This window comes from Diospyros lotus, chromosome 6, assembly GCF_014633365.1.
Source record: "Diospyros lotus cultivar Yz01 chromosome 6, ASM1463336v1, whole genome shotgun sequence".
Taxonomy (NCBI): domain Eukaryota; kingdom Viridiplantae; phylum Streptophyta; class Magnoliopsida; order Ericales; family Ebenaceae; genus Diospyros; species Diospyros lotus.
This window is the reverse complement of record NC_068343.1, coordinates 21,620,950-21,641,694: the sequence shown is the minus strand read 5'-3', so window position 1 is coordinate 21,641,694 and position 20,745 is coordinate 21,620,950.

Sequence of the window (20,745 nt, the reverse complement as noted above, 5' to 3'; positions counted from 1 at the left end):
TTTCATAAAGTCTAATTTCTCTCTACTAGAATTCCTTAAATAATATTTCTAAAATTCTGAAATTTTCTTGAAATTTTCCAACTTAAATTCCTATTTTTCCCTTATTTCCATAACAACCAAATTCCCTAAATAAATAACTATTACATAATAATTATCTAAAATTTCATATTATTCAATTTCCCTTCACTAATATTTCTTAAATAATACTTCTAACATTTTTAAATTTTCTTGGAATTTTTCAAATTAAAATTCTATTTTTTTCTTTATTTCCATAATAGAACAACTATTTAAATAAATGACTAATTTAACATTTTCCAGAAATATTTTTCACAAAGAAGACATAAACATTATTTCTGATTTAATAATTTTTTTTTTTTACAAAATTTTATTTCTTTTATTTTTATTTTATTTTTATTTATTTTCTTTTCTTTTTCTTTTAATCTTTCTGGCGGGTGCGTGGAAGGCACGCGCCTTCTTCCCACTCGCGGGCGCTTGTAGCCACACGCCCGCCTGGTTCGTCTTCTCCAGCGGCTTCCTCGCCGCCGGCAAACCCCCCAAGCCTCCGAGCTTCGAAACGAAGCTCTATTCCCCCTAAACCCGACCTCCCGAGCCCAAAAATAGCATTAAAATTGAGAAAAAATAACACAAAATACCTCAATTTAACGTTTGAAGGCTCGACTCCGGCGAATCGCGATTTTTCGGTGAGTGCTTGAATCTTCTTCCTCGCTGCTCCGTTAGCCACCAAAAACTCCAGAAATGTTGCCCACGAAGCAAGGATCAAGACCCCGCTCTCAAATCTCTCAAACACTCTCCCAATCGATCGATCTAAGCCTCGAAATTTTCGGATGAGAAGCTTCGTTCGACCTCGGCTATTTATAACCAAAACTCCGCCGCGGGACATCCCATCGAGGCACCCACGTGCCCTAGAAGCCATACCGACGACCGTGGGAGCATTTAAAGCTCCCCTTACCCCCTATTTTCGGCCGATTGCAGGTGCGACCATGCTTGGCCGTGCATCTGCCCAGATTTTCAACAATTTTCCCTTTTTTTTATTTTTTTTATATACATATACATATATCATATATACATATATACACACATAGTAAATTATATACATACATACTAATTTACATAGCTATATACGTACATACCTACATACTAAATTATATACACAGCAAGCTATATACATATTAAATCATATATACATACAAAAATCCTATTTAACCACTAAATAAAATAATTATTTACCTTAAAATTCTATAATTTCTTTAGGGTCTTAAAAACACAGAATTTTGATTTATAATTCGCGATGACTAAGGGTATTACACCCTAGCTTCTATTTATAGTGATTCAATAAAGTCCTCTCTTCACAAACTCTAATAGGATAAGAATTGGCCTATACTCAATCTTGATTTACATCTTTAATTAAAGAATTTATCTTAAATAAAATAGTGTCATAGAATAAATAATTGGATCGTCTTTATTAAAAACTTATTTACACTTAATTGTAACCATATTTGAATTGATAGTCTTATCTCATTTTTAAAGGACAATTAATGTAACCCATACTTGGGATGAAAATTAAATTTCTACCAAATGGTTGTTGGGTGTCTCTTTGTCAAGTTGCAAAACCTTTGGGTACTAAAGAACATTCTCATCCTCGATCTTAGACTTTTTTTATGATGGCAATTAATGCAAAACTAGTTGTTAAAGGTTGCTTTGGCAAAGTTAATGTACCTTTGGTACATGGCCATGTGCTACTTATTTGGAGATTGGCAAGGTGATCTATGAGTGTTCATCCTTAGTGATAGTGATATCGATTCCTAAGGTTTATATTTGGCATCAAGTTTGAATTAATGATGACTAGGCAATTGTTATGTGTCAGCACTTAGTTTGTTTAATTTTAGTTTATTAACTTAGATATTTTCGATTGTATAGTGGATTAGCAGTAGTAATTAGAGTTAGTGGGTTAGTAAAAGTTAGGGAGTTAGCAAGAGTTAGTGGGTATGAACTATTTATTTGCTATTTTCTAGCTATTGTTGCTAGTTTTTCACTAAAATGTTTGTCTTTATGCTATAAATTTCACTGCTGATACAAAATGGAGAAAAAATAGAACATTTCCAAAATTTGTTTCTTGACTATTGCTATCCAATTTCTTTTGACTCTATTAACTCATTATGTCTCAACATTATAGCTCGAGGGTGGGGCCGTGGTCCTGCCATCAACAAAGTACATAACATTTTGGTATCAGAGCCCAAGATGGCTGAAGAGCAATAACTCCAATAACTTGAAATTAACTCAGATAGATCTAGAATTTGAATTTAGGTCAAGAAATGCTCCTTAAGCAGATGGAAGAACTAATGGGGGTAATGAACTCCAGGTTTGGATTGTCGAAAGAAAGGTCAATTCATTCAATAGGAATTAGGGACCACGTGAATAAGGTGGTGTTGGGACCGCATGTGGATTGGTGATTCCCAAGCTTGGAAAGCTTGATTTTCCCCGTTATGACAGTTCAAAAGATCCGACCCTATCGATCTGTCGAGCAGAACAATTCTTCAAATTCCAAGGGACAACACATGTAGATCAAGTCAAGTTAGCAGCCTACCACTTAGAAAAAGATGCTCAATTATGGTACTATCAATGCAAAAATCAAGGTCACTTGGTTACCTGGGAAGGAATGAAAGTAGGACTATTAAAGAGGTTTGCTGATACGAAATATGTAGATTTTTTGGGGGACTTATGCAAGCTTAAATAGACAGGTATTGTTTCTGACTATCAAACTCGGTTTGAGAGGCTTCTAGCACAAGCTAACACCTTGACAGACAAACAAAAAGCTGAGTGTTTTATTAATGGGTTAAAGGATGGGTTGTGATTTGATGTGCGAGCCCAAAACCCACAAATTAAGTCTAACTACTGCTATTAGGTTAGCTCGTACTTATGAACTCAAAACCCAAGAAGTAAGGCACTCTATTAACATAGCATTCTCCTCTTCGGTTCCCAACTCCAATACCTAATGGAGTACTCTAATTGCTGGTGGTTCTAAAGACACAAAAAAAGAAGGAGTTTTACTGGTTCGTTAGTTTTCTCCAATAGATCTCTAGAAGCAACGAGAACAAGGGTTGTGCTACAATTGTGATGAGATGTACACAATCGGTCACAAGTGCAAAAAGTTATTCTTAATTGAAGTTAAAGAGGGGATTGAGGAAGTTGTGAAAGAAGGAGATAGTGGTGGTGGAAATGAGACACCGATGATTTCTCTACATGCCTTGGCTAGAGCTCAATCGCCCCAAACCATGCGGATTCACTCACAAATTGGTACGGCTCCATTGACAATTCTAATTGACTCTGATTCCATGCATAATTTTCTTCATCACAAATTTGCCAAAAATGTTGGGCTCAAACCAAAGATCGGCTATTTATTTAGCCTGGTGGTCACCAATGGGGAAAGGTTGTCAAGCCTAGTGCATTGTGACGGCATACAGTTACTGCTGCAAGGCATTCTGGTTGAAATGGATTTCTTCTGACTCCCTTTGGAAGGTTGTGATGTTATCTCAATAGTACAACGGTTGAGTACCCTTGGTCTTATTTTATAGGATTTTGGACAAATGTAGATGCAATTTAATATAGGTGGAAAAAATGTGTTGTTACGAGAGACGCCCTTCTCAGAACTTTGAGCTCTTGAAGGTGAAATTGCCCCTTGGATTCTAAGGCAAAATGAAGGGCGTGGAATCCTCTCACAGCTTTGTGCAATTCCTTCTGACTAACTCGCATAATCAAATCATAGGGAATTGCTAACTGATTAACTAGGTCCCTTGCTTGCTGAGTTTAAAGATTTGTTTGAAGCACCTACCAAATTGCCATCTTCACGCTCTCATGACCACAAAATTCCCCTTCAACTTGGAGTTGAAACAAGTTGTGTTCACCCGTAGGTATCCACATTTTTAGAAGTAAGAAATTGAGTGATTGGTAGAGGAAATGCTGACAAAGTCCTTTTCCTCCCTAGTACTATTGGTGAATAAACATGATGGTAGTTGGAGGTTTTGTGTAGATTATCGATCCCTTAACCGAGTGACGTAAAAGATAAGTTTCTCATACCAGTCATAGATGAATTGTTGGATAAGCTACATGGTGCCAAATTCTTTACAAAACTTGATCTCAGATCTGGGTATTTTCAAATCCAAATGGATCCTTATTATGTGCATAAAACATCCTTTTTGTAGTCATCATGGGCACTCCGAGTTTTTGGTAATTCCCTTCGGGGTCTCTAATGCTTCATCTATATTTCAGTCACTTGTGAATGAGATTTTTAAAGCCCATTCAAGAAAATTCATTCTGGTATTTTTCGATGACATCCTAAAATATATAAATACATGGGTTGAGCATCAAAAGCATGTTAGAATTGCATTTTCTATTTTGCTAGCTCACTAACATGCAGTTAAGAAGGAAAAATGCCAATTTGGGCAAACACAAGTCAAATACTTGGGGCATATCATTTGTGAAGATGGTGTAAACATGGATCCAAAAAAATATAATAACTATGGTGGACTGGTTGAAACCTACAACTATTAAAGCTTTGAGGGGATTTTAGGGACTAATAGGTTATTATCGGAAGTTTATTACATGTTATGGAAAAATTGCAGGTCCTTTGACTTACATGTTGCAAAAAAAAAAAACACTTTTTCTTGGTCTTAAAAGGCGAATAAGGCATTTGAATCATTGAAACAGTCCATGACTCGGGCTCCGATTTTAGCTTTACCAAATTTTCACCTCCTATTTATAGTGGAGTATGATGCATCGGGGAATGGGTTAAGAGTTGTCCTAATGCAAGAACGGCGACCTATTACTTATTTTCGTACCGCTTTGAAGGGGAAGAACCTGTTGTTGTTCACCTATAGAAAGAAGTTTATGGCACTTGTTCTTTTAGTAAAAAAAAATGGTGACCTTATTTGTGGGGACATCATTTTGTGGTACGAACTGATCAACGCAACCTCAAGTTCCTTTGGGAGTAGCAAATAATAATCAAACCTCAACAGAAATGGTTGCTCAATTGATGGGCTATGACTTTTTCATTGAATACAAGAAGGGAAAAAACAACTTAGCTACTGATGCTTTATCCAGGAAGGACACAGAAGGGGAGCTCAATACCATCTCAAGCCATTTACCCCATTGGTTGGATGCCATCAAGGATGAAAACCTATCACACCCGAAGCTACAACAAATCCATCACTTATTTGAACAAGGAGAAGTAGTTGGACCATGGGAAAACAAGAATGGAATAATAATCTTTAAAGAGCACATATATCTTCCCTCAAACTCAAAACTTATTCCAATTATCCTCCAAGAAATTCATGGTGGCGAGCATGAAGGATTTCTCAACACTATCCATGGAATACATGAAATGTTCTATTAGAAACAAATGAGAAAGGCACTAGCCAACTAAATCAAACAATGTGATGTTTTCCAGTATCACAAAATCAACCACCAAATACTAACGGCCTTCTCCAACCATTGCCCATTCCTACACAGGTATGGAATGACATTTCTATGGATTTTATTGATGGATTACCCCTATCTAAGGGGAAGATAGTTCTTTTTGTGGTGGTAGATCGACTTTCCAAATATGCACATTTTATTCCCTTATCTCATCCTTACACTGCAACAAAAGTAGCTCACGCATTCTTTGAAAATGTGTTCAAACTCCATGGCATGTTGAGCTCTATTATTTGTGATCGAGATTCCACTTTTCTAAGTGTTTTTTGGAAGGAGCTCTTCAACTTGCAAGGAACTAGTTTCAATTACAGTTCATCTTACCACCCTCAAACTGACAACCAAATCGAAGATATAAATTGGTCTCTTGAAATATACCTACGCTGCTTCACTAGTTCACAACCTAATGAGTGGGTTCTGTGGATTCCTTAGGCTGAGTTTTGCTATAACACCAGTTTGCATGCCTCTACTTGTAAAACTCCTTTCGAGGTGGTGTATAGAAAAACAACACCCAATTTACTCACTTATGTTCCTAGAACAACTAAAGTTAAAGCTGTAGAACAAACACTTCAAGCAAGAGACCAAGTTATCCTTGAACTAAGATGTTAAATTCAACAAGGGAAAACCAAAATGAAAAAGGTATATGACCAAGGTAGGGTGGATAGGGAATTTATTGTTGGTGATTGGGTATATTTGCATTTGCAACCTTATCAACAAACTTCTTTGGCTTTGAGAAGATCACAAAAGCTCTTCCCTAGATTTTATGGGCCCTATCGTGTGCTACAACGAATTGGACTAGTGGCTTATCGGCTGGACCTTCCTCCAGGGAGTAGAATTCACCCGATTTTCCATGTTTCCTTCCTTAAAAAATAGCTTGGAGCAATATATAAAATAGATCATTCTCTTCCAAGAATATCGAAAAAAATCAAATTTCTTACAACCACATCCTGTTGCAATTTTGCGTTCTCGCACCAGGGGACAAACTCATGAATTACTTGTTTAAAGGCAAGGTCTTCCTACAACAAATGCAACGTGGGAGGAAGAATTCTCTTTCAAAGCCAAATTCCCAGATTGTGTGTGTCCTTGAGGACAAGGACCATTTCAATGGGAAAGGAATGTTATGTGTCAACATTTAGTTTGTTTAATTTTAGTTTATTAACTTAGATATTTTTGATTGTATAGTGGGTTAGCAATAGTCAGTGGAGTTAGGAGTTAGTGGGCATGAACTATTTAGTTGTTATTTTCTAAGTAAATGTTAGTCTTTCTATTATAAATTTCACTATCTATACGGAATGGAGAAAAAAGAGAAAAAATTTCTAAAACTTGTCTCTTGACTATTGCTATCCAATTTCTTTTTACTCTATTAATTAATTACGTCTCAACATCATAGCCCAAGGGCGGGGTCGAGGATAGGGTCGTGGTCGTGCCATCAGCAAAGTACGTAACAACAACTTACTTCATTTTTTTATTTTTTATTTTTTGTCATGTTGTACGCCACCCAACATTAATGTGAAGCGATATCCATTGCATAATTTGAGATGAATTATCTTTATGTTGGGTGGCATACTACATGACAAAAGGAAAAACAAGGAAAAATGTTCACAAATACCTCAGCTACTATAAAGGAAAAATGTTTGGGACATTTTGTGTTGATCAATTTGATGAGAAGTGGAAAACTTTACATTATGTTTTGAATCAAGGGTCTTAGGTTTTGAAACATGGTCAAAGAGAGTTAAACAAACAAGTCGAGGTCAAACGAACTACAAGTTTTCAATCTAGGAGAAAATGTTTCAAATTAATTGAGTGCAAAAAGCTGGTGCCCATACTCCCCCTCTACAGATTGTGTAACTGGCCATGAACCCTAAGTCAAGACTTAAGATTCATGAAGTCTAAATATTCATCAAATTTTTTAACAAAAGAAATAGTCAATGTTCCAAAATACCTAAAATTGAAACAATATTCCACTAGAAATCCTTAATGTTCACAACATGAAAATAACCAAAACTAACTACTTTAACTAAATCCACTTGAATTCTCTAACTTGAGTCTACATCTAGCCTAATCATTGCTGCTCAATTGGAAAGTGTTGGAAGGGGTGGTGAGTATAAAATCTAGTAAAGGCTATCCCGCATAATAGATCAATATCAAAATAATTTTTTTTTACATATATAATCAAACAAAATTTAGTCCAAAAATTCATCTATATTTCCCATGCAATAAATATCATCAATATAATATATCACATTAAATCACCTGGTGTAGCTAACAAAGTTCCACATGTATAAAACATTAATTAACCAAAGGAACCACAATAATACTCTATAATCAATTCAACCTCATTAAATATCTCAATGGACAGGTATAACCCTAAATCCAATCAATGTACAAATAAACCCGTTAATTCTTTTGGATCTACCCCCAAGTACCCAATGAAGGGTGATTAGAATATATCACCATCTCCTTCCATTGAGAAACTAAAATGGCATTGTATAGATAGTCAAATTTTAGTTGCTAGAGTAACCCCTAGACTTCTCCCAGTTTGGAACAACATACTAACATTGTTAATAATATTTTCAAAATATTTGAATTAATATTACTTAATAACATGATTATTTCAATCTTATTCCTTATTACAAATGAAATACAAGTTACCCATTTCAAAATAACTTCATCTAGCAATTTCAAAAATACTAAATAATATATTTCTAAAGATTAAGTCCATCTATCATCATTCATCCATCCATAATGAAAATTTTCAATATTAATTCATAGAATTTAAATTCTCATAAGTCACATGAGTCATAACCAATATAAATAAAAATAACACATATTGGTAAACGTTTACATTATAAGCAATAATTATAATAAAATCTCCAACAAACATTCAATTCTTTAAGGAAATCAACAATAATCAAATTAATGAAGATAGACGAAGAAGAAACAGATGAAGTTGTGGCAGATAGGAATCACCGAATCAAATCAAGAAATTACAAAAGAAGAAACATACAAAGTTGTATACCGCTGTAAGCTAAATCAATAGAGGCACTGAGCAATTGAAGTTGTGAATTGATTCGTGTTGCAGAAAAATGACGACACCAAGCAAGCGAGCACAAAAATGTCAATTTGTGTTTGTGAATCGATGGCGGCTCAACCAGTAGTTTGTGTTTGTGAATCGATGGCGGCTCAACCAGTAGTTTGTGTTTGTGAATCGACAATGACACTGAGCAATCGAAATTGTGAATCAACGATGATACTGAGCACCGAGCAACCATGCTACAAGGGGGAACAATTGAAGGCTGTGACGAAGGTGTTTGACAAAGATAAGGGTTAGCAGAGGCAAAGGGCATCCCTCGAATAACAATTAATACTATGCTGGCTTTTGTCTCTAGATGGAATTTTTTCGTCTCTAACCTTTCTATGCATGAGAACTGAAAATTGGTAAAATCGTTATCAAACTCAAGATTATACCGATTTTATCGAGTTGAATCGGCAGTCACTCCAATTCTACAATAATTTAGATTTTATATGGGCATTGAGTTGTTTAGATATTCCTAACACATAAAATCGTATGAATTGAATCGGGATTTCGACAACCATGTTTAAACCTACTCCTAAGTGACCCTTACCTGTCACCCAAGTGATGAAGACCATTTATATGGTCAAATCAAGTCTTAGCTCAACATTAATGAGTGGTTTGTGTTTATGAACTAATTTGAGGGTTTTTATTTAATTGGGATTTGGATTTGCTAAAGGACCAAATTCTCCTAATGGGAGAGGTTTATAAAAGAGGTTAAGCTTGCTCATTTAGCTCATTTGGCGAATTTGAGAGAGCTTGAGAGTTAGGAAGGAGAAATAAAAAAGGGTAAGAAAAGAAAAGGAAAATGTTTGACTAAGAATTGCAAAGAAAAGAGAAAGCTCTTCAATGAGTTCAAAATTAACCTAACGTGAGGGTTCTACCCCTAATTAAAGTTTGTTTTGTTTGTTTATATCATGAAAAATAAGCTATATGCATCAATGGCATGAAGTTTTGTAACGACTCGATAATGGGTAATACAAATATGTTATTGGTGGTCATTATAATTAGCAGTCGGGGTGCTTATTTTGTGGTGGTCAGAAGAATGAATGTGCCTCCAACATTAAAGGTATCAGGAATTAAATTATCATTATGAGTTAAAGATGGAGGAATATATAATTTTAATATTTGGTGTACCCAAATGATATATATTAAAAAGAAAAAGAAAAAGTAATAATAGGGTCAAATAAGTGAAAGTTGGAAAAGGTAAGGCAAAAGCTATATATAATATATTACATGGAGAATTAGGGAGATATTGTATTTTTATATTATGTAAAAATATTGTATAAAAGTTAGGAACATGGATGATTGGGAAATTTGATAGAAGTTGAGAATTTGGTAGAAGTGAGCTGGCGAAATGGAAGGATAAGTGCATATAAATATAATATTGCTATTGGGTATAAATATATATATATAAGGGATAATGGTTTAATATATGGATGGATATATTATAGTATATAATAAGGAAAAAGAGAAAGTGAAAAGCAATTGAGAAATGAGGGGTGGTCGTGCATAAGTATATGAATATATATAATATATGTATTGGGTTAACATAAATTATACTAATAGTATATTATATATTATGTAATGGAATATATTATTTATTATATTAGTATCAATGGTGGAAGAGTTTCCAGCACAATGGACACTCAAGGGACCTCTTTCTCCATAACCAATATAAGTATGCATATAAATATACTATATGATATTATGGGTTGGTTTATAAAATAACAAGGCAGCAAGATTGCTTTCCATTCTTCTTTCCTTCTCCCACATGCTACCAATTAGATAAAAATAATAGAATATATATATATATATACGTGCTATAAGGTGCTGGTGAAAAGAAAGGATGGAGGTTGTGCGTTATGTGTAGAAGATACATATAATATAGTGGCTCCCTCATCATTCTCCTTCTCTCATCCATGCTCCAGCTACCCATTATATAATAGCAATAGAATATTATATATATAGTATAGTATGCAAAGGAAAGGCAGTAGCTTCTCCAATCTTTTACTTTCTTCCAAGGCATGTGCAGCCCACCTCATACAGGGATAATCTTTATATAAAATATATTAAGTTGATGGAAGGGAAGCTGGTAGAGGAGGAAATGGTTGTTATAATTAATCTCATAAATTAGGGGCCATGTGAAGTGAATGATGTTGTTTAGCTTAGTGGTTTCTCATGATGGGCTCAAAGATTGAGGAGGAAACTATAGGCTTGTGGCTGGGAATTGCAGCAAAGGAGTGGGCTGAGAACAAGGTGGATGATTGGGCTATAAATAGTGTGAAAAGGAGAGGGAAATTAGAGAATATAAGGCAAGAAGGAAATTGGGAGAAGGCAGAAAGAAAAATCAAAAAAGGTATTAGCAATGTGGAAGGCTCAACAAGTAAGGAAAAATGTAGCGTGGCAAGAAGGTAAGGAGGTATTTAAATGAGATGGAATTAATGCTAATAGTTGTATTTAAATAATTCTTGGGTTTTGCTAGATTAAAGAAATTTCGGGGAGTACAATCGCTAATCCTAATGGCTTAAAAGGTATTCACTAAGGAAAGCGTTGTCCATTTCTGGAATTTTGAAGCGTTTGTCTGTAATTTGGAATCTGTTGCATAAGACAAGTTCTTATCTTATTTTTCTTTTTATTCAGCTAGTTCTTCTCATTTTCTTACAAGTTCTTATTTCGTTGTTATCTTCAAATGCAAGTTTTTCTCTTTCTAATTTGCAAGTTCTCCTACCTCCTTATTCCTTTCGGAGGCAAGTTCTTTCATGTTTCTTCTAACTTGCAAGCTCTCACTTTGGTGTTATTTTCAAAGCAAGTTTTCTTTCCCTTCTTCCTTTCATATGCAAGCTCTTTAACCCTCTATTGCTCTTACTTCTGTAGTGTCATGATTTCTTGAGTTTGGGTTATGTAAACCCTTGATTGTGGAAAGATTGGCTTGCATGTGTCCTATGTGGTTATTCCGGTAACTCTTTTATAGTTCTTATTTATATTTATTGAATCTCAAATAGGGTTTCATCTCACCCTATGTTCCTTAGGAATGATGTGTTATTTCGTAGGATTGAGGACATGTAAAGGTTTGATGTTTTCTTGCATGGGTTTTGCTCTCTTAGGTATGTTGTTACGGGCAGTCTTGTGTGAGTTATACATGAGAAGTCTTTGTCAATATGCATGGTTGTGATGAGGCATGGAGCATGTGCATGAAAAGAGTTTTAAAATGTTTAAAGGTTTCATGATACTCGTAGCAGACAGGATCCGTAGGATATATACATCTATAGAGAGAGTTTTGGCTCAAAGATGGACTTTGGTCCCATAGTTATGTTATGGACTTTGGTCCCATGGATATGTTATGGACTTCGGTTCCATGGTTTGTACTTTGGTCCCATGGTTTTGGTTTTAAAAGATTGCATATGAGCATGAATGCATGTTTCATCTTGTTGTCATTTAAAGTGATATGAAGAGGTGTGGCTTGAGTTCCCTAAATGTTATTTATGATTCTTATTGCTTCTCGATACCCATGATTCTCATAATCTCTCTTTTCAGTTATACTTGCTAGGGCTTATGGCTTACTTCGCTTTAACATCATTCCAGGTAAGGGTATGATCAAAGAGGTGGGCGAGTCAAATGAAGTTTGAGACATGGGCTAGAAGTGTATATAGAGTTATCTCAACCTAAAGGCCCTTAGAGGTGTTTTGAGATATGATGTACTACATTACATTTTGCGTATGGCCTATGTTGTACCCCTGTTGGGATATGGTGGGCGAGTTAGCCTTAATGTATATATGTCTATGAGTGATGATGTATGAATATGGCTTATGTTGTTAATAACAGGGAATATGTATGATGCTTCTATTTGAGTCTTGCTTATGTGCCATCCTTTCTGACGCTCCCTCTTAGATTCCTCGGTTGCGGGGTCTTCGAGGGTGGGGACATTATATTTGTTATATCAGAGCTTGTACAAAAAAAAAAAAAAAAAATTGAGGAAGTTTAGGGGCATTGCAAGTTTTGTTTGTTTCATAAAAAATAAGCTATATGCATCAATGACATGAAGTCTTGTATGAAAACTTGCATAGAAACTTGTCTTATTCATGTATCATAGTCTTTTTCTTTCTAGCTTGTGCGTCAGATTTGTATATCATAGGCCATGGATCTTTGGTTGGTAACAATCTAGAGTTTTGGTCCTTATGGTGGTCAAATGTGGTGTTCACAAAATATGTTACCTTTCTTATGATAGCCATTAAATGTCTAAACATCATCCTCATATGCATACAAATGTTTTGGAATCCTCACTAAGTACTTCATTTTTTAAGTTAGCATAATCGTACATGTGACTAGGTGTTGGAAATGAGTCCAAAGGAAAGGAGAAAGTGGATGATTATCGAGCCTTTAGTCTTGGAGTTTCTATCCACATGTAGTTTTGTTTGAAGGGAACATTATTGTATTTTAAAATTTATTCACTAATTTTTTATCAATGGAATGAAAGTGTTTTGGTTATAGTTTATTGTTAATTGATCATTTTTATGTATTGAGTACTGATGTGAGAAATGGTGAATTTTAATTGGGTTGCTATTTTATTTGTTAGTGCTAAATATAAGTCTATGGCTAAAAATGTGGGATGTTCTTTTGGCACAATGTAGAACCCTAAGATAAGATCGTTGAATGAAAACAACCCTAATTTTTGAAAAAAAAAAAAAGTTTCAATGTTTATGCTTCTGGAAGACCAAGTCTTGAAACAAGATGTTTCGAGTTTTGAAACAATGGTGTTTTGAAATAATTGTGTTTCATTAAGTTAAATGAACTAAGTTTAAACTTAGAAGTTTTTGTTAGAGATGTATGATTGTGCTGACATAAACTTAATTGTCTATTGGTGATAATTTTCTTGTACTAGATATATGGATATCAAATAAATTACCTAATCATCTCCTTTATCTAGAATAATTGAGATATTGTGAATACATAGTTTATTGAACAAGTGATGAATCAAATTGAGATCTAAGTGTGATTAAATGCGACTTGATAGTTCTAGGGTATAGCATACAAACTCTACTCAAATAATGGTATAGTGGCCTGCTCCGGAAGGTGTCTGCTAGCATAGGACATTTGAAGAAAGGTCATCACAAGTATGATATACAATAAGACATCACACAAATACTCACATTCTAATTTCATTTCTCGCAACGAAATTTCCATAACCTCTTTTATAAAATAAGGTTTGACAAATCTTGGCTCTATGACAATACAAAACAATTACGAGGCTCTAATGTAAATGAACAAAATAAAAATCTCATCGAATCAAGCCTCACCAAATCACTAACTAGGATCTTCAAGTCTAGGGTGCCTCTGTACATCACTACCCTTGGGCTGCAGTCCCACTGAACTTGCCCCCAATAATTGCTTTGCCCCTACCTAGAATGGAATAAGAAGATCAAGTGAGCCACAAGGCTCAGTAAGTTTAAGTACAAGGAACAATTTACAGGATTGCAAAATCATGGTGACAACGAAGTAGAGTGACAACAAATCAAATATTAATACAGATATATATATTAGGGGATCACATCTCATGAATTTATCAATCAGAATTTGTTATTCATGTCACCATGTATAATTATGAAAGTGTGCATATCCATCTCGTGTGCATACATTGTGAGTGAAGATCTCACAAATCCCATAGGCTCGTAAGTCACCAATCCAACACATATAATAGTCAGCACTATCTACCGGGCTATGGCCACCTCGACCAGCGTCATGCACTCCTAGAGTACCCTTTCTCCTCGCGCAAAATAGTAGGTGCGCTAAATTTATAATAATATGATGCATCAACACACAATTATGCGACTTATACACAAATGCTAGGTTTCCAAAACTAATACCATGCAGATGCTGCACATATATATATATCCATTTGATTTGAACTCACATGTTGATAACAACCCATTACTAGTGATCACAACTTTATAATTGAGTCTCCGTTTACTTTAATGCTCGTCTTACTCATGTTAGCCCATTAATAGAATTGTTTTGATTTGACCACAGAGGATCGGCAAATATAGCACAAGGTACCTAAATATGGCATTTGGATGTAATATATATATATATATATTGAGGGTGTGACATTCGAATGGCTTAATGACATTCGGATATGGCATATAGATTTTTGAGATTGGCATTCGAATGGACTCAATGGCATTCAGATATGACATTTAGGTTTTTGTGAGATGCATCTGAATAGTACAGTGCCTATTCGGATATGACATATAGGTTTCTAAGAGATGCATTAAGATGGCTCAATGGCATTCGAATATGACACTTAAGTTTTTGTGAGATGTATCCGAATGGTACAGTGCCCATTCGGATATAACATATAGGTTTCTAAGAGATGCATTCTGATGGCTCAATGGCATTCAGATGTGACACTTAAGTTTCTATGAGAAGCATCCGGATGGTACAGTGCCCATTCGGATATGACATATAGGTTTCTAAGAGATATTCGGGTGGCTCAATGGCATTGAGATGTGGGTTAATGGTTTCTGTGAGTGGCATTCGGATGTTTCAGGGCATATTTGGATGTGTCAAACAAATAATGTGAGTGACATTCGGATGCTACAGTACCTATTCGGATGAAACCCAATGTATTTTGTGTCTTGCATCTGAATGTGGTTTGGGTGTATTCAGATGTTTATGTTGTACATTCGGCCATGGATACACGACTAAGCTCAAGCAGATACAAAAGTGGACAAGGCTTCGTATCTACATTTAGGCTAATAAAATGCCATTCACTGAAGGAAGCTTGGGGTGAAAACAAACCCATTTGAGACCATAATGAGACCCTAAAGAGATACTAAACATTTCACATAACAACTCAACTAATGGAGGTCACAGACAACGCTATCAGAAGCTAAACACAGTAAGTTAAAATGACAAGAACCAACCAAAAACTCATATCAGCAGATAGAAGATATAGGATGGCTTGCACGAATAAAAAGACGGTGCAAGGGAAACTTGCTTGATGACTTCGCGATGTAGAAGAATCACCTCTCTTCCAGAAGCTCCTATCGGCTAAGATGAAATATAGATACGAGAAGTCGGAAGGAAGGAGAAGAAATATGAAGAAGAAGTTGAAGAAGGCGAAGATAAATACGTAGAAGAGGGTGGACGAGAAGAAAGAAACAAAGGTCGTCGTTACAGATGGAGCACAAAGGGGGAAAATGCAACAGCGATGTAGGTCTGCACCTACAAATGGGTCAATGTAAAGATTCTGAAAAAAAAAAAAATAATAATAATAATAATTAAATGATAATAAAATAAATAAATAAAGAAAAAAGAAAAAACAAAATAATTAAAAACAAAAATATAAAAAGGAAAAGGGGGAGGCGCGCGGGTAGCCCCCCCCCCCATATCGGCTTCCTCTCTCTCTCTCTCTCTTTCTCTCGGGTTTTGTTGGTTTCTCGCGAACCGACCATTCGATCTTGCATCCGACTTCATTTTCACCGTTAAAGTGCCCCTCATCTATAAGGAGGTAAGTGTTTTGGTATGATTTTTGATGATTTTTCCGTTGTTTCGCGAGATGTATGAATATAGGCGCGATTTGGGTTTTGGCTGGATGTTTAAACTTAGATCTATAGAGATTTGATCGTTGGATTGGGTTAGTTTTGGGATATGTTGGTTGGAATAGTTGAGGGTGTCAGATGGTGGTCTTTGATTGCCGGAAACTGTAAGCCACGGTGCCTGGCTGCAATTGGCAATGATGTTCTCTATTTTGATCGAAAATTAAACCCTAGATCTACGAAAATCTACCCGTCCGATCTTAGTCATTTTTGGGTATATAGGCCCCCTTGGTGTAGTGCACCTCGTGGTGGCCTCCGATTGTTAAAAAAGTTACCAGCAGTCGGAGAACGGCGATGGCCAGAACGCTTCCCTATGTTGGCCGAAAATTAATTTTTAGATTTGCTAAGATCTAACCGTCTGATGGCTCTCATTTTGAGATATGTTGATGTTTGTGGTGAGGGCTTCTAAACGAGTTACTGGTCTGCCATATCATCGTCGGTCGGCGGCGGTCGCCCGCGGCGACAAAATGTGGGGAAGAAAGAAAGAAAAAAATGGGATTTTTGGGTTTAGGCAGGTCGAGTAAGGTTTTAGCCCAGGATGACGAGACTTGATTGGGTTATAGAATGGCCCAATGTGTTGGGCATGGTTTGATCAAGTTATGGCAGCCCTTGGGCTTGCCCACTCGACTTGTTTTCCATTCTTGTCACTTGTCCTTGAACCTAGAACACTTTGGTTAGGTTAGTCCTACTCAGGATATTGACATCAATCTAATTTGGGTTCTCTTTAGGTCTCTTGAAATTGGTGATGTGACTGGCGAGTCACTTTGTTGATCGAAATTCTAAGGACAAAGCCCTGTTAGATGATTCGAGACCGAGCAAGACTGACCCCGAGTGTGTTCTAGGCTAGCTTGTGATGATGACTTGGGTTTACCCCGAATCCTGATTCATGATGGATTCATTTTATTTTGAGGCTAGCACATTGCAATTTTTTTTTTTAAGCCATCTATTAAATCACTGATTAATTAATTGTTACGCTTTTAAAAATTTACCAATTAAGTCATAAATATATATATATGTATTTTTGAAAAAAACTTTAAAATATTATCTAAATTAAAAGAAATCTACTTATGGGTGAATATAGATATATATATATATATATTATTCTTATTGCATCCTATAAATGGGTGTGTAGTGTCACTATACACCAGAAGATCGAAAAATAGGCACTGGCACTGGTAACCGCTGCCCTAAAGCTTAAGCCATAGTTCCAGAGCCACCGGGTCATAGTTCAAACTGATCAACCAATCCGACAGGTGCTTTAAAAGTCAGAACTCTCAAGAAGGATGATAGCATGGTCAGTCGAACTCTCCGAATTTGGTATACAGTACCAGTCCCGCAAGCACATCAAATCCTAGGTATTATCCAATTTATGTGCTAAATTATCTTCCTTTGACTCGAGCCTGGAGTCTAACCCCTAGATACTGTTTGTCAACAGAGCTTTCAACATCAAAGGGAGCGGAGCCGAGATTATCTTGGAGGGACTCAGTGGGCTGGTGCTTGAACAATCCCTCTGCTTCAACTTCAAGGCAACTAACAACCAAGTAGAATATGAAGCCCTCATAACTGGGCTAAACTTGGCAAAAGAAATGGGAGCAGCCCGAGTGGTCGCAAAGGGTGACTCTTAGTTAGTAACTAACCAAGTTAAGGGCGAATTCCAGACAAATGAGCCACAACTTGGCCGATATCTCAACAAGGTCAGAACGTTAGTCGAGTCCTTTGAATACTTCCAAATTGAATATATTCCTAGGGAACAAAATGCGCTGGCAAACCTGCTCTCAAAATTGGCCAGCACCAAAAAATCAGGGATCAACCAGTTTATTATACAAGAGGCCTAAAACTCGCCCACCATCGACCCACTTGACATACAAGCCGTGGAGGTAGCATTGGAGTTTTAGGGAACCTCCATCATCTGATTCCTGCGAAAAGGGACGCTCCCTGTTGATGCCGAGGAAGCTAAGAAACTCAAAAGGTCAGCTTGTTACTTTACCTTGGTCAGAAACTAGCTGTATAGAAGAGGCTTTTCCACACCACTCCTTAAATATGTTAACACCAACCAGTCCACGTATATTATGGTCGAGGTACACAAAGGGGTGTGCGGAAGCTATCTCGGAGGACGATCTTTTGTAGCAAAGGTACTGAAAGTCGGGTACTATTGGCCGACAATGAGGAACGATTACCTAACTTATGTAAAGCACTATGACAAATGCCAAAGGTTTGCAAGCGCACATCATTCCCCGCCAAAGGAGCTCCACAACCCTTGGCCATTTCACAAATGGGGGATAGATATCCTTGGGCCCTTTTCAATTGCACCAGGACAGCTCAAGTTCATAGTAGTGGCAATTGATTACTTCACCAAATGGATCGAAGCTGAGCCCCTGACCACTATCACCGCTAAAAAGATCAAAAAATTCATTTGGAAGAACATCATCTGTTGGTATGGCTTTCCCAGAGTGCTCAGTTCAGACAACGAAACTCAGTTCACAAACAAAAAACTCCGGGAATTTTGCAAAGAGCTTGGCATCCACCAAGTTTTCACCTCAATCGAACACCCACAGACCAACTACCAAGCCAAAGCCGCTAACAAAATCATCTTGGCCGGATTAAAGAAACGACTTAACCAAGACAAAGACACATGGCTAGAAGAGCTACCGATGGTGCTATTGTTATACCACACGACAACTCAAACATCGAACCTGGAAACCCCCTTTCGGTTAACTTACGAGTCTGAGGACATGATACTGGTAGAAGATGGGGAGCCCAGCCCTAGGAGCCAACACTTCTAGGACGACCTCAATGACGAGGACCAAAGAACTAACCTTGATCTCATCTAGGAAATCCGAGATTAGGCCCACATTAGTGAGCAGGCTACTAAACAAAGGGAGGCTTGAAAGTACAATAAAAAGGTCAGGCCTCAAAAATTCCAAGAGGGAGACATATTCCTAAGAAAGATTGAAAGCCTAAGGCAACAACCTGGGCAAGGGAAGCTTGACGCTAACTGGGAAGGGCCTTATCGAGTCACTAACAACCTTGGCAACAGAGCTTACCACCTGGTCGAGCTCTCGGGACAAACCCTACCTAGATCATGGAACGCAACCAGCTTGATAAGAATTCAATCTTCAGTTACATCCCATACACTCAACAACTAGCAAAACGAGAATTCGATCTTCAGTTGGTTCTGGTTCCTTTCTTCTTCTAGGGATCGGATGACTTCCAAATCCAAGTGTTATTCCAAGTCATGTCATCTTCAGACTCCACTGCTGGTCAGTCTTGGTCGTCATAAGACTCGATCGGTTCATTTTCCTCGTCTAATCCTAGGTTAATATCCTTGATGAAGTTCCCTTCTTCTTCTTTAGGATCCAAATCCTTTTCTTAGGTGGGATTTTCTTCTTCTCCTATAACTCCCTCGAATACTCCAGCGACATGCTAGTAAAGTTGTTCACAATAGAAATAAAGCGACTTATAGTTGTCTATTTGTTGAATTTCTTCCGTAAGAGTCTTCCAATCTCCTTCGAGATGATCTGTCAAGAAATTGACCTGAATGTGGACTAGGTTGGGTTGTTGGTAACTACTTGGGGGTATGTCTTCTAAAATATGTTCAAGAACATTAAGATGTCCAAAAAAATTAGCAACTATCGGGCCCCTTGCTTCTAATCGTTGTGTCCAGTGCGTCACCCAGAATTGTTCAAGGTATTTGGCTGCCATCCTTGTCATTGAAAATAGATTCTAGTTAGAAACCTCAAATTTTTCATATTACTTCTGTTGTCGTCTCAGTTTCAACAGTCCATTAGGATTCAATAATCCTATTTTAAGTTCTCTAACCAATGATTTCTACTTAGTCCTCAACCAAATAAGTAGCTCAAACAAAAACCTAGGTTAAGAACAATCGAAATTCCAACTCAAAATTTTTCAAGGCTCAAAACTATACCTTGGTCCTTTCATCTTTTAAGCTGATGCCAATTAACATGACTCATTCTTATGAGTCGTTTCTCAAGGTAACCTTACCTTAATTTTATACTATCAGAATTAATTTCTAAAATCTTCAAATTCGAATATTATTCTAACATTGAGTTTTCCAAGCCACTCCAGATTATTGCATGTCTTCTTATCCTTTGAAACATCCAAGTTCGCTCATTGAACCATCCCCGACTTCTTATCTTAACCCAATCCCTAGGATCCTTAATCTACTAAATCATTCTTACTCTCGAACATCAACGATACCTATTAAAAACCTAATCTTAACAACTAGGTTATTTCACAACCATCTAACCATCCATGACTCGATCAATTTCGATAACTACCAGTTGCCCCATCATTCAGCGTAAGTATTTCGACTAATAACTTTAAATTAATAGAAGAATCTTCCAATTCTTATCCTTTCCTTCCTCGAGATTTGTTCTAAATCAACAATCTCTAAACCATCAACAATCCCTAAGTCGTAAAAATTTCGCTTTGATACCAACTGTAACATCTCACTCTCTCAAGCGTGTTATAACTTAGGAAAATTGGGTCTATTTTTTTTTTTTAAATCAAACTCACCATAAATACAAACTCCCAAATCTCCCATTTTCCTATCTAGCATAAAATTAT